Raw genomic sequence first — 10,942 nt, forward strand, 5'->3', positions numbered from 1 at the left:
CGGGAAGAAACGATTGATCTCTATCAATAAACCCGCTAAAGAACCGAACCAGAGAGTACTTAGTACCGGTGCTACGGAAAGATATGTTTTTAGATCTCGCATTTAAAATCCTCCTTCTTTATCGTATTACATACATTATGGTAATACATATATAATCACATGTATGTGTGGTTAAAGACCACTTGTATTTGTATATTTGTACCCGGAATTCCTAATTCAAAATTAAAATTTAAATGTACAATGATTCGATAGATAAGATTTTCCTTTTCTTAAAACAGCAAAATAGGTCCCTTTCTGCCTGAGAATTCCCGCCAAAAAGATTCATTTATTATTCATTATATGGTTGTTATATGATATGAGACCAAAAAGAGGAAATGGAAAGATAATTTTTGTATATCAATAGATGAAATAAGGGTGTGGAAAACAAGACAGGGATTCTCTACAATAACATCGTAGGCCAATTGAAAGGGATGTAGCGCAGCTTGGTAGCGCGTTTGTTTTGGGTACAAAATGTCACGGGTTCAAATCCTGTCATCCCTACCTATTACTTCTCCTTTGAGCAGTAAGGAGGGAGCCATTTTAGTTTTAGATTGATTAAAATTAAGCATACATAATCTATCATTTTCTCATATTATATATGATATATGATAGTATAGGTGTGCACGATGTATTGGGGTTATAAAATAAAAGAATCCTCTTTTTTACAGTCTTATTTATTATGATAAGAAAGCGCTCTTAGTTCAGTTCGGTAGAACGTGGGTCTCCAAAACCCAATGTCGTAGGTTCAAATCCTACAGAGCGTGATTCCGCTCTTGTTAAGTCGAAAATTACACCGAACTGAAAAAAAAAAAAAAAAAAAAAAAATTGAACAGCAATTCGAATTTGACCTCCTTGAATTAAATTAATTAAATTAAAATTAAAGGGGTCAGTCAAAAAAAGAGATGTTAATTAATCAAAGGTCCAACTGATCACCACGTATGTATTGTAAATATGCGGTTACGAATAATCCAGCCAAAGTAATAGGAATTAGACCTAAGACGATTCCAAATAGAAAAACTTCAATCATTTCAATTTATTTGAAAGGAGAAAAAGAAAGGTAATATCTATCCCTAAATATTAATCTCTATTGCCCATGAATATCAATAACTAATAATTGATAATTAACACGGTAAGGAACTATAGAATATATGGAATAGGACAGAAAACTTTGTTTTTATTAATTGTTCGTTCATTCAATTAATTTTCAAATAAGTCGTATCTTACTCAGACCAATAAATAGAGCTGAGGTTATAGTTAAAGCCGCTAGTAAAAAACCGAAATAACTAGTTAGAGTAGGCATGAAGGAGCTAAATGAAATATGTTCTTTTTATACATATGTTTATAAAGCACTTACCTAAGTTTCAATTTTTAAAAGAGACGGGGATAAGCAAAAATACCAATTGAAAGAATAAGTTCAATTGAAATTTTTTGATTCATCAATCATTCTAAACGGTATTCACAAAAATAGAGCGGCAGGACAAGAGTAGAAAAGAAAAAGAAATAGATTCATCATCTTTGTAGTTAGGTCAAGAAAAAACCTTTGGATCTAATACAAGAATACAAGAAAGGCCGCCTCACAAATATTGATTAGTAGAATTTTTTTTTTATTCCTTGCTCTTTTTTTTATCTATATCTAATACTATCGACTACTCTTACTTGTTACTAGACGACTAAGCAATTCCTTAAAATAAAAAAAGGAGGGCTTACAACAAAAAACAAAACCTCTTATGCAATTACGAAAAAAAGTCAATTTTTAGATTTCGCATCTAATTGACTTGCGGAAATATGATAATTTCCTTCATGAATTATTATAAACTTGTTGGATTCACGGGTTACCTGATCTTCCGTTTCTAGCCCCAAACCAATAATAGAATCCCCTATATTATATTCCAGGAATTTGAGGAATTTTCTATCGCATGATACGTGGTTATACATCGACAAGCAAGAAGAAGAAAGAAATTATCTAGCACTTCATGTCGATATACTGTTTGAAATTGCGTTGCTGTGTCAGAAGAAGGATAGCTATACTGATTCGGTATACTCTAAAAATACCTTTGGTACAATATTGACGATCTCACAAAGATTGAATTTCAGTGAATTTCCGTTTACTGATCTCATCTTTTACGGAATCGATCCCCTACAAGAATATGCGGAGCTCAGCATGTCTGGAAGCACAGGAGAACGTTCTTTTGCTGATATTATTACCAGTATTCGATACTGGATCATTCATAGTATTACTATACCTTCCCTATTCATTGCGGGTTGGTTATTCGTCAGCACAGGTTTAGCTTATGATGTGTTTGGAAGCCCTCGTCCAAACGAGTATTTTACAGAGAGCCGACAAGGAATTCCATTAATAACCGGCCGTTTTGATTCTTTGGAACAACTCGATGAATTTAGTAGATCTTTTTAGGAGGACCCAATGACCATAGATCGAACCTATCCAATTTTTACAGTGCGATGGTTGGCTGTTCACGGACTAGCTGTACCTACCGTTTCTTTTTTGGGGTCAATATCAGCAATGCAGTTCATCCAACGATAAACCTAATCCGAATTAATTATAGAGCTATGACACAATCAAACCCGAACGAACAAAATGTTGAATTGAATCGTACCAGTCTCTACTGGGGGTTATTACTCATTTTTGTACTTGCTGTTTTATTTTCCAATTATTTCTTCAATTAAGAAAAAAAGAGTAGTAGAATACTAAATAATAGTAGGAATTCTCTTATCCCATTCGGAAGGATTGCATCTCATAATTATCTATGACTGTTTATGTCTTTAGCATGACCACTTGATGAAATGTGGAGGGAAGCGGGATAAATGGCCGATACTACTGGAAGGATTCCTCTTTGGATAATAGGTACGGTAACTGGTATTCCTGTGATCGGTTTAATAGGTATTTTCTTTTATGGTTCATATTCTGGATTGGGTTCGTCCCTGTAATATGTAATAATGGGATGAACTAAGTTATAGGCATGAAAGTGTAAGAACTCAACGGGGCCCGCCTCCTCTTTCTTTGTCTGATTCGCGAGGAGGGGTCCCGTTGAATTCTTAATGATCATAATATTTTGTTCGTATAAATATAAATGACAACAAATAGATCACTTTTTCCGATGATGTTTTTGAAAAATGAACTCGATTAATTGATTCATAGCATCTGTTCTTCGATAGTATCTATCGATACTTTCAAGGTTAGAAGAAAAAAAGGAATCACTCAATTTCCTTTTCCTGGATGACACAATCACAATATATATTTAATTTTAATATTTAATTTTTTTTAATATTTAATTTTAATATTTTAATATTTAATTTTAATATTTCTTTTTTTTTTCTGTCGACCAGATATCAAGCAAACCCTTTCTAGACTAGTCTAACCTTACTCTATTTATTTTAGTATTTCATCAAAGTTTGAAATTTTTTTATAAGTTCATCGCCTTGCTTCTATTTTATATTTATAAAAAAAAGGATTCCTTCTCTTTTTTTTGGTTGTCCATTACTTATTATATTATATTATACTTATTTATACTTATACTTATTTTATACTTATTTATACTTATTTTATACTTATTATATTATCCTTATTACTTATTCGATTACTTTATTACTTATTCTATTATCTATTATAATCTATTATCTATTATAAGTAAATCTAAAAAAATAAAGGGTTCTGAAAAATCTGGAAAAATATAAACTAAGAATAGAAATCTTTGACGAATGGGATCCGGAATTGTTATTATTTCGACACAAGAAAAGGAATTTTACACATCCTTTTCTTGTGCCGAAGGCTAGGAAGACGAAGAATACTCCCTGTAATTATTTGTTCCCCTCATTTATCCTTCCTTTCTATTCTCCGCTTACTTATCTTATGTTTAGTATCTAATCAAATTGAATTTAGAAAACAAAACCCATTCTGTGACATTTCAATCTGACAATAGGGATATAATTACACCCCTCCCATTTAGATTGAAAAAAGAAAAGAAGGGGTAAAGACAAATAGTCTTCTTCACAATATACAGATTTTGAATGCGGTAAAAGTAATTCCTAGAGAAAGAATATAAACAAGCAAAAGACTTTTCATACTTTTTTCATCATACCTAACCTAATTGCCAGGAAGAATTTGTTCTTTTTTACAAATTTGATGTTGATAAATCCACGGATCTAGAAATTCATTTCGGACACTTGAACCTTTTCAAATTGTTTCTTTTTAAGAACCAAAAAGATTTGTGCAAAAACAATAGATGCCAAGAAGAACAAAAGGCCTTGGACACGTAGTGGATCTTGAAGTACTATTTCTGCATCCCCCTGACCAAATCCACCCACATTAGGATTACTTGTTAATGGTTGATCAAGTTTGATAGATTCACCCTCTGAAACAAGAAGTTCTGGTCCTGGGGGGATAATATCAACCACTTGATGTCCATCCAATGCATCCGTTATGGTTATTTCGTACCCCCCTTTTTCTTTTCGTATGATTTTGCTTACTATACCTGTTGCCGTAGCATTATAAATTGTATTGTTACTTTTGTTCCCGTCGGGATAAATCTGACCCCTTCCCCTATTTCCGCCTACGTATATGGGATATTTTAAGAAATGAACATCCTTATTACTAGCAGGGTCTGGGGAAAGAATAGGAAAGGTGATTTCACTATATTTTTGACCAGGAACAGGACCTATCACAAGAATATTTTTCTGAGTGGGGCGGTAGTTCTGAAAAGACAGATTGCCTATCTTTTCTTTCATCTCGGGCGAAATACGATCAGGTGGGGCTAACTCAAACCCCTCCGGTAAAATAAGAACAGCACCCACATTCAAAGCCCCTTTCTTACCATTAGCAAGAACTTGTTTCAGTTGCATATCATAAGGAATTCTAACAACCGCTTCAAATACAGTATCAGGAAGTACCGCTTGTGGAACCTCAATATCCACGGGTTTATTAGCTAAATGGCAATTGGCACATACAATACGCCCAGTTGCTTCTCGTGGATTTTCATACCCCTGCTGCGCAAAAATGGGATATGCATTTGAAATGGATGCCCCGGTTATTATATAGATCATGAGCGATACGGAAATGGATCGAGTAATCTCCTCCTTTATCCAAGAAAAAGTATTTCTAGTTTGCATGGTACAATCATTGATCCCGAAAATTTCTACAATAAAATTAGGTAGGTCACTAGTATAGTTCCCTATCCACGATTCTGCTATTTACTTTTACTGAAAAAAAAAAAAATTTACTGAAATAGAGGAGGAATTGTATTCCCCTGATGGGTAGAAAGAGTAAAGTAAGTACGACTTTGCATTCTTTGCTTATATACAAAGTAAGAAAGATTCTAATTGAATCCGTGAATCATTTTTCAGTCAGTCAGTGAATGATAAATAACTACAAGTGACGGCGATACATGATTTAAATAACGAAAGATCGAATATTTAAAAATTGTATCTAGAATGACTGGAAGGGTACAAGCAAGAACAGATATAATTTGATCATTATGAGCAAATCCAAAATCTTTGTAGATATAGCCAATCATTAGTTCCCAACCGTGGTGCGAATGGAATCCGACACAGAACTCAGTTAATAAAAGAATAGAAAAAGCTTTTATTGTGTCGCTTAAATTATATAGGAATTCTTGAACCCAAGAGTTAAGAATAACAAGTTCTTCATTACCCAAAATAGAATAACCACTTAGAATAACGAAACAGATTAGATTTGTCGAGAAGTGCAAAATCGTATGGATACGATCCTCATTGTGCATCTTGATCAATTGGATCGTTTCTTTGTGGATTCCTATACGAAGTTTTTGTAGATGTGTTTCCGGGTATTCTTTTATCATTTCGTCCAACAGGAGGAGTTCCTCTACTTCTATGAATTGTTCTAGAATACTTTTTTCTTGAATATCATTCAAAAAAGTTTCGGATTGCCTAGTATTCCACCAATTAGTAATCCAAGATTTCAGACTTTTATTAAATGAGAGAGAGATCCACCAGGGCAAAAATACTATAGATGCAAAATATAGAAGGGGAGTGAATGCTTTCTTTTTTGCCATTTTTTCATCTGTGAATTGTTAATGAACCCACCTCATTCGTTGACTTTATGTGATCTAATCTTTCTATCAAGCATGACTTTCATTATATTATAAATTATAAGATAAATTATAAGGTAGGGGCCCATGAATCTATTCTCTGTTTTTTTTTTTTTTGATTCAGTGCTTAGTCCTTGAATCTAAAAAGAGTACAGAAATAGAAAATAAGAATCCACTTTGAATTCGAATGTTCGAATGAAATATATATATATATTATTGTTTCCAGATATCTCAATTGATCAAATTCGAAGCAATTGCCCTCTTTCGATAACTGCCCGAAAGAACCGCTTCAAATAATAAAGATTATTCTATTCAGATTTTGAGACGAAGGAGCTCCCTGTCTATATCAAGATATCAATCAAATATGTCGAAAAATTTTCGCGGGTTATCTAGACTGTATATAGTCTAGAGTCCGGGAATAATTGAAAAAAAAAAAATTATGAAAAATATTATGATGATCAAAAATGAGTGACAAAAAAAGACAGAAAAGTTATCATTACATTTATCATTATGTTATAAGAAAGAAATCTACTTGTTTAGTTCTTAAGGAGCACAAAAGAAAGGATAAAAGGGGAGGGGCTGATTGACAAAAGGAAAGTAGAGAAAATTTACAAGATATAATCTATCTGTATCTAACGTATCAACTCCAAATATTGAAAATAAAAAGTTAAATATTTCGAAATACTTTGATATATGAGATGAATCCATTATTTCGATTTCTTGCTTGTTTTGTTACTGAATTAAGTTGAGTGGTTTTACATTTACAGACGCATAAAAAACAATTTTTGTGGACAAAAAAAAAAAAACAGTTTTGTTTTATGTTATGACTCTTCCGTATACGTCTTCTTTGGTTCGAGTGGGCATTCTTAAGAAACTTCAGTTTAGTTCTGCTATAGAAAAAAGAGGCTTCTTGTCTTGAGTTTTTTCCTCCTGCCGAGAAAGCATTTATTCTGCAATTCATTTCAAAAGACTTCAATCGGTACACGCAAAAAATAGGCCAATTCAGCAGCTTTTTGCTCAATTTCTCGTGGAGTCAAATTCTCATCAGTACGAGTCAAGGGAACGGCCCCCTGGCCTCTGATTTCCATATAAAGGACACGCCGAGCATAAATACCCTCTTTAACTTCTATTCTGATGGACTGAATATCTTTCATAAGGAATCGTAGAAAGATGCGACGATTTTTTCCAGGAAAACCCCAACGAAAAATACATACTATTCCCTCTTTTCTATCGAATCGATCATAACCACTACCTACATTCCAAAAAATCGTGCACCACAAATAGGAACTAATAAAGAGACCCGCGATCCCATAGAAAGACATCACGATTCCTTGTGGAAAAAAAACTATTTGCTGAGACGGAAATAAAGATATCAAATTCCTACCAAGATAACTAGAAGTTCCAACTAATAAAAACCCTAATGAACCAAAAAAAAGAATAAAGGCCCAGCAGAAATTGCTTGTTTTTCGAGACCCCACTATAAATTCTATCCATATAGATTCTGATCGCCAACTCATACATACTAGATCCAGTTGCATTTTATTGGAATTGAGAAAATAAGCAAAAAAATTTGACTTTACTTTTTTTGTTTCCGAAGTAACTCTCATCAACTAGTGCTATTTTGATATGAACTTTTAGAAGTAATTCATCAAATTGCTTAGATCTAAAATCATCCCCTTTATATGATCCCCTATACAGATCTACTAGATATATAGACTTTAATTTCATACATTCGTCCGGTACCGATCCACTTGCTATAATTCATTTACCCCTATATCATGTTTACGTATGCATAAGAGGAGCTTTTTCATTTATGTTCGGGGAAGCCGGATGGATGTTATACAATATTCTACTAAATAGATATCCGTGGCATCTAAGTCGTGAAAAAAAAAATAGATAAGATTTGGTCTTGGCCTTGGCCCCATCGAATCTAAAAAATCTTAGTTTTTTGAACATACAAAGATAAAGAAGCCATTGCAATTGCCGGAAATACTAGGCCTACTAAAGGCACAAAAATAGAGGGAATTGTCATAAAATGGGTACCTCAATTTAATATTCGTACCTGTTATTGTTATATTGTTAGTTATAAAGTTAGTTATAAATATATCTTATAATAATTATATTATAATTCGTATATTATACTAAGTATATCTAAATATTATACTAAGTATATCGAAATACTAAGTATATCTAAATATTATACTAAGTATATCTAAATACTAAGTATATCTAAATATTATACTAAGTATATCTAAATACTAAGTATATCTAAATACTAAGTATATCTAAGCGAGTATATATATCTAATATATATATCTTATCTAATAAGTGCAAGGAATGTAGAATTAAATAAAGGGACTTGCCCATCTTTCTAAATGAAATAAAATAGGTGTATGATAAGATAATCCACTTTCTTTATTATCTTACTTTATTCCTACTTTTCTTATTATTATTATTCTATTGTTCTTGTCTTCTAATTTTAATTTCTAATTTGAATTTAATAAAGAAAGAGTTTATTACAAATTGAGAAAGAGTTTATTACAAATTGTCGAAAGATTCGATTCGTTAGAATCCGATCCAAGAACAGGGATTTTTAGTAAAAATAGAATTCTCGGGAGATATAGAAAGATGCAAAACTCTATATTTATATTTTTTCTATATTTGAATTATATAAACATACGCAATAGAGCAAGATAAAATTCGTTTTTCGACAATTCCATTTTATGTCACAAAGTCAAAGCCCATTATGCGGGCTTTGACTTTGATTCTGATAAACTAACTAACTGCCTTTTCACTACAAAGAAAATAATTTAACTTAAGACTCTACTTGATTGAATTTTGATTCAAAGGAAAAAAACCGTGGAACTGAAATAACTCACTCAGAACACCCTTTAAAGGATTACGTGGTACGATTGGATCGAATAAACCCTTATGGAATAAATATTCAGCCTCCTGTGAACCTTCAGGTACTGTTATATTCAATGTTTGCTCAATTACTCTTTTACCCGCAAATGCAATATAGGCATTGGGTTCAGCAATAATGATATCCCCCAACATACCAAAACTCGCGGTCACTCCACCAGTAGTAGGAGATGTAAGAATTGATACATAAAATAACTTTTTATTTGATTGATAATCATATAAAGCAGAAGATATTTTAGCCATTTGCATCAAGCTCAAACTTCCTTCTTGCATGCGTGCTCCTCCGGAAGCACACACTAGAATAAGAGGCAAAAAATTATTGGTAGCATATTCGATCAAACGGGTGATTTTCTCGCCTACTGCGGATCCCATACTACCCCCCATAAACTGAAAATCCATAACCCCGATTGCTATAGGAATACCGTTTAGTTGACCCGTACCTGTTTGAATAGCCTCAGTTAATCCTGTCTCTCTTTGATAAGAATCAAGACGATCTTTATAGGGCTCTTCGTCATACTCAAACGGATCAGAATCAATACCATCTTCGTCATACTCAAACGGATAAGAATCAATACCATCTTCGTCATACTGAAATGGATCAGAATCAATACCATCTTTATCTTTGTCAAACTGAAATGGATCATAATCAATACCATCTTTATCTTTATCTTTGTCAAACTGAACTTTATCTTTGTCAAACTGAACTTTATCTTTGTCAAACTGAACTTTATCTTTGTCATACTGAACTTTATCTTCGTCATACTGAAATGGATCAGAATCAAGACCATCTTTATCTTTGTTAAACTGAAATGGATCATAATTAATACCATCTTTATCTTTGTTAAACTGAACTTTATCTTTGTCATACTGAACTTTATCTTTGTCAAACTGAACTTTATCTTTGTCATACTGAACTTTATCTTCGTCATACTGAACTTTATCTTCGTCATACTGAAATGGATCAGAATCAATACCATCCATATAAGGCTCTTCTTGGTCAGACTGAAATGGATCATAATCAATACCATCTTCGTCAGAACCATCTTCGTCAGCTTCGTCAGAACCATCTTCGTCAGCTTCGTCAGAACCATCTTCGTCAGCTTCGTCAGAACCATCTTCGTCAGCTTCGTCAGAACCATCTTCGTCAGCTTCGTCAGAACCATCTTCGTCAGCTTCGTCAGAACCATCTTCGTCAGACTGAAATGGATCATAATCAATACCATCTTCGTCAGACTGAAATGGATCATAATCAATACCATCTTCGTCATACTGAAATTCAATGGGATCCAGAGAGATCATGTCTTCATCCATAGGATCCCAAGTACCTGGATCAATCGAAAGTTCGATTCTATCTGAACTACTCATTTTCAAATGATATCCACAGTATTCACAAATATTCATTTTTGGCTTAAGAAATTTCTTATAATTTAATCCATAACAATCTTCATTTTCGCATAGAACCCACAAATGCTTGAAATCTTTAGGCCTTTCTAAATCATTACCATTTGCGCAACTTTCTTTTAGAGTTAAATCATTACCATTTGCGCAACTTTCTTTTAGAGTTAAATCATTACCATTTGCGCAACTTTCTTTTAGAGTTAAATCATTACCATTTGCGCAACTTTCTTTTAGAGTTAAATCATTACCATTTGCGCAACTTTCTTTTAGAGTTAAATCATTACCATTTGCGCAACTTTCTTTTAGAGTTAAATCATTACCATTTGCGCAACTTTCTTTTAGAGTTAAACCATTGTCTTCACTACTATTTCCACCTTCAACACAAATGTAACCACAAATGCAATTATAAATATAACTATCATTGTAATTGTCACTACCACTTAAAATGGAACTATCAATACAGGTTTGAGAACGAAGATAAGAGTTAATACAACTCTTAATGT

At 32.9% G+C, this 10,942-nt stretch overlaps 2 non-coding genes across 2 annotated transcripts; both read left to right on the forward strand.

Annotated features, from left to right (window-relative positions):
* The first annotated feature begins 466 nt into the window (after positions 1 to 466).
* TRNAP-UGG (transfer RNA proline (anticodon UGG)) lies at positions 467 to 540 on the forward strand. Its single transcript has one exon. It is a non-coding gene; the product is annotated as a tRNA-Pro (tRNA).
* Positions 541 to 729: 189 nt separating this feature from the next.
* On the forward strand, positions 730 to 803 carry TRNAW-CCA (transfer RNA tryptophan (anticodon CCA)). The gene has a single exon. It is a non-coding gene; the product is annotated as a tRNA-Trp (tRNA).
* The last annotated feature ends 10,139 nt before the right edge of the window (positions 804 to 10,942 follow it).

Source organism: Durio zibethinus, unplaced genomic scaffold (genome assembly GCF_047325235.1).
Source record: "Durio zibethinus cultivar Kanyao isolate XHJ-2024 unplaced genomic scaffold, ASM4732523v1 HiC_scaffold_297, whole genome shotgun sequence".
Classification (NCBI taxonomy): domain Eukaryota; kingdom Viridiplantae; phylum Streptophyta; class Magnoliopsida; order Malvales; family Malvaceae; genus Durio; species Durio zibethinus.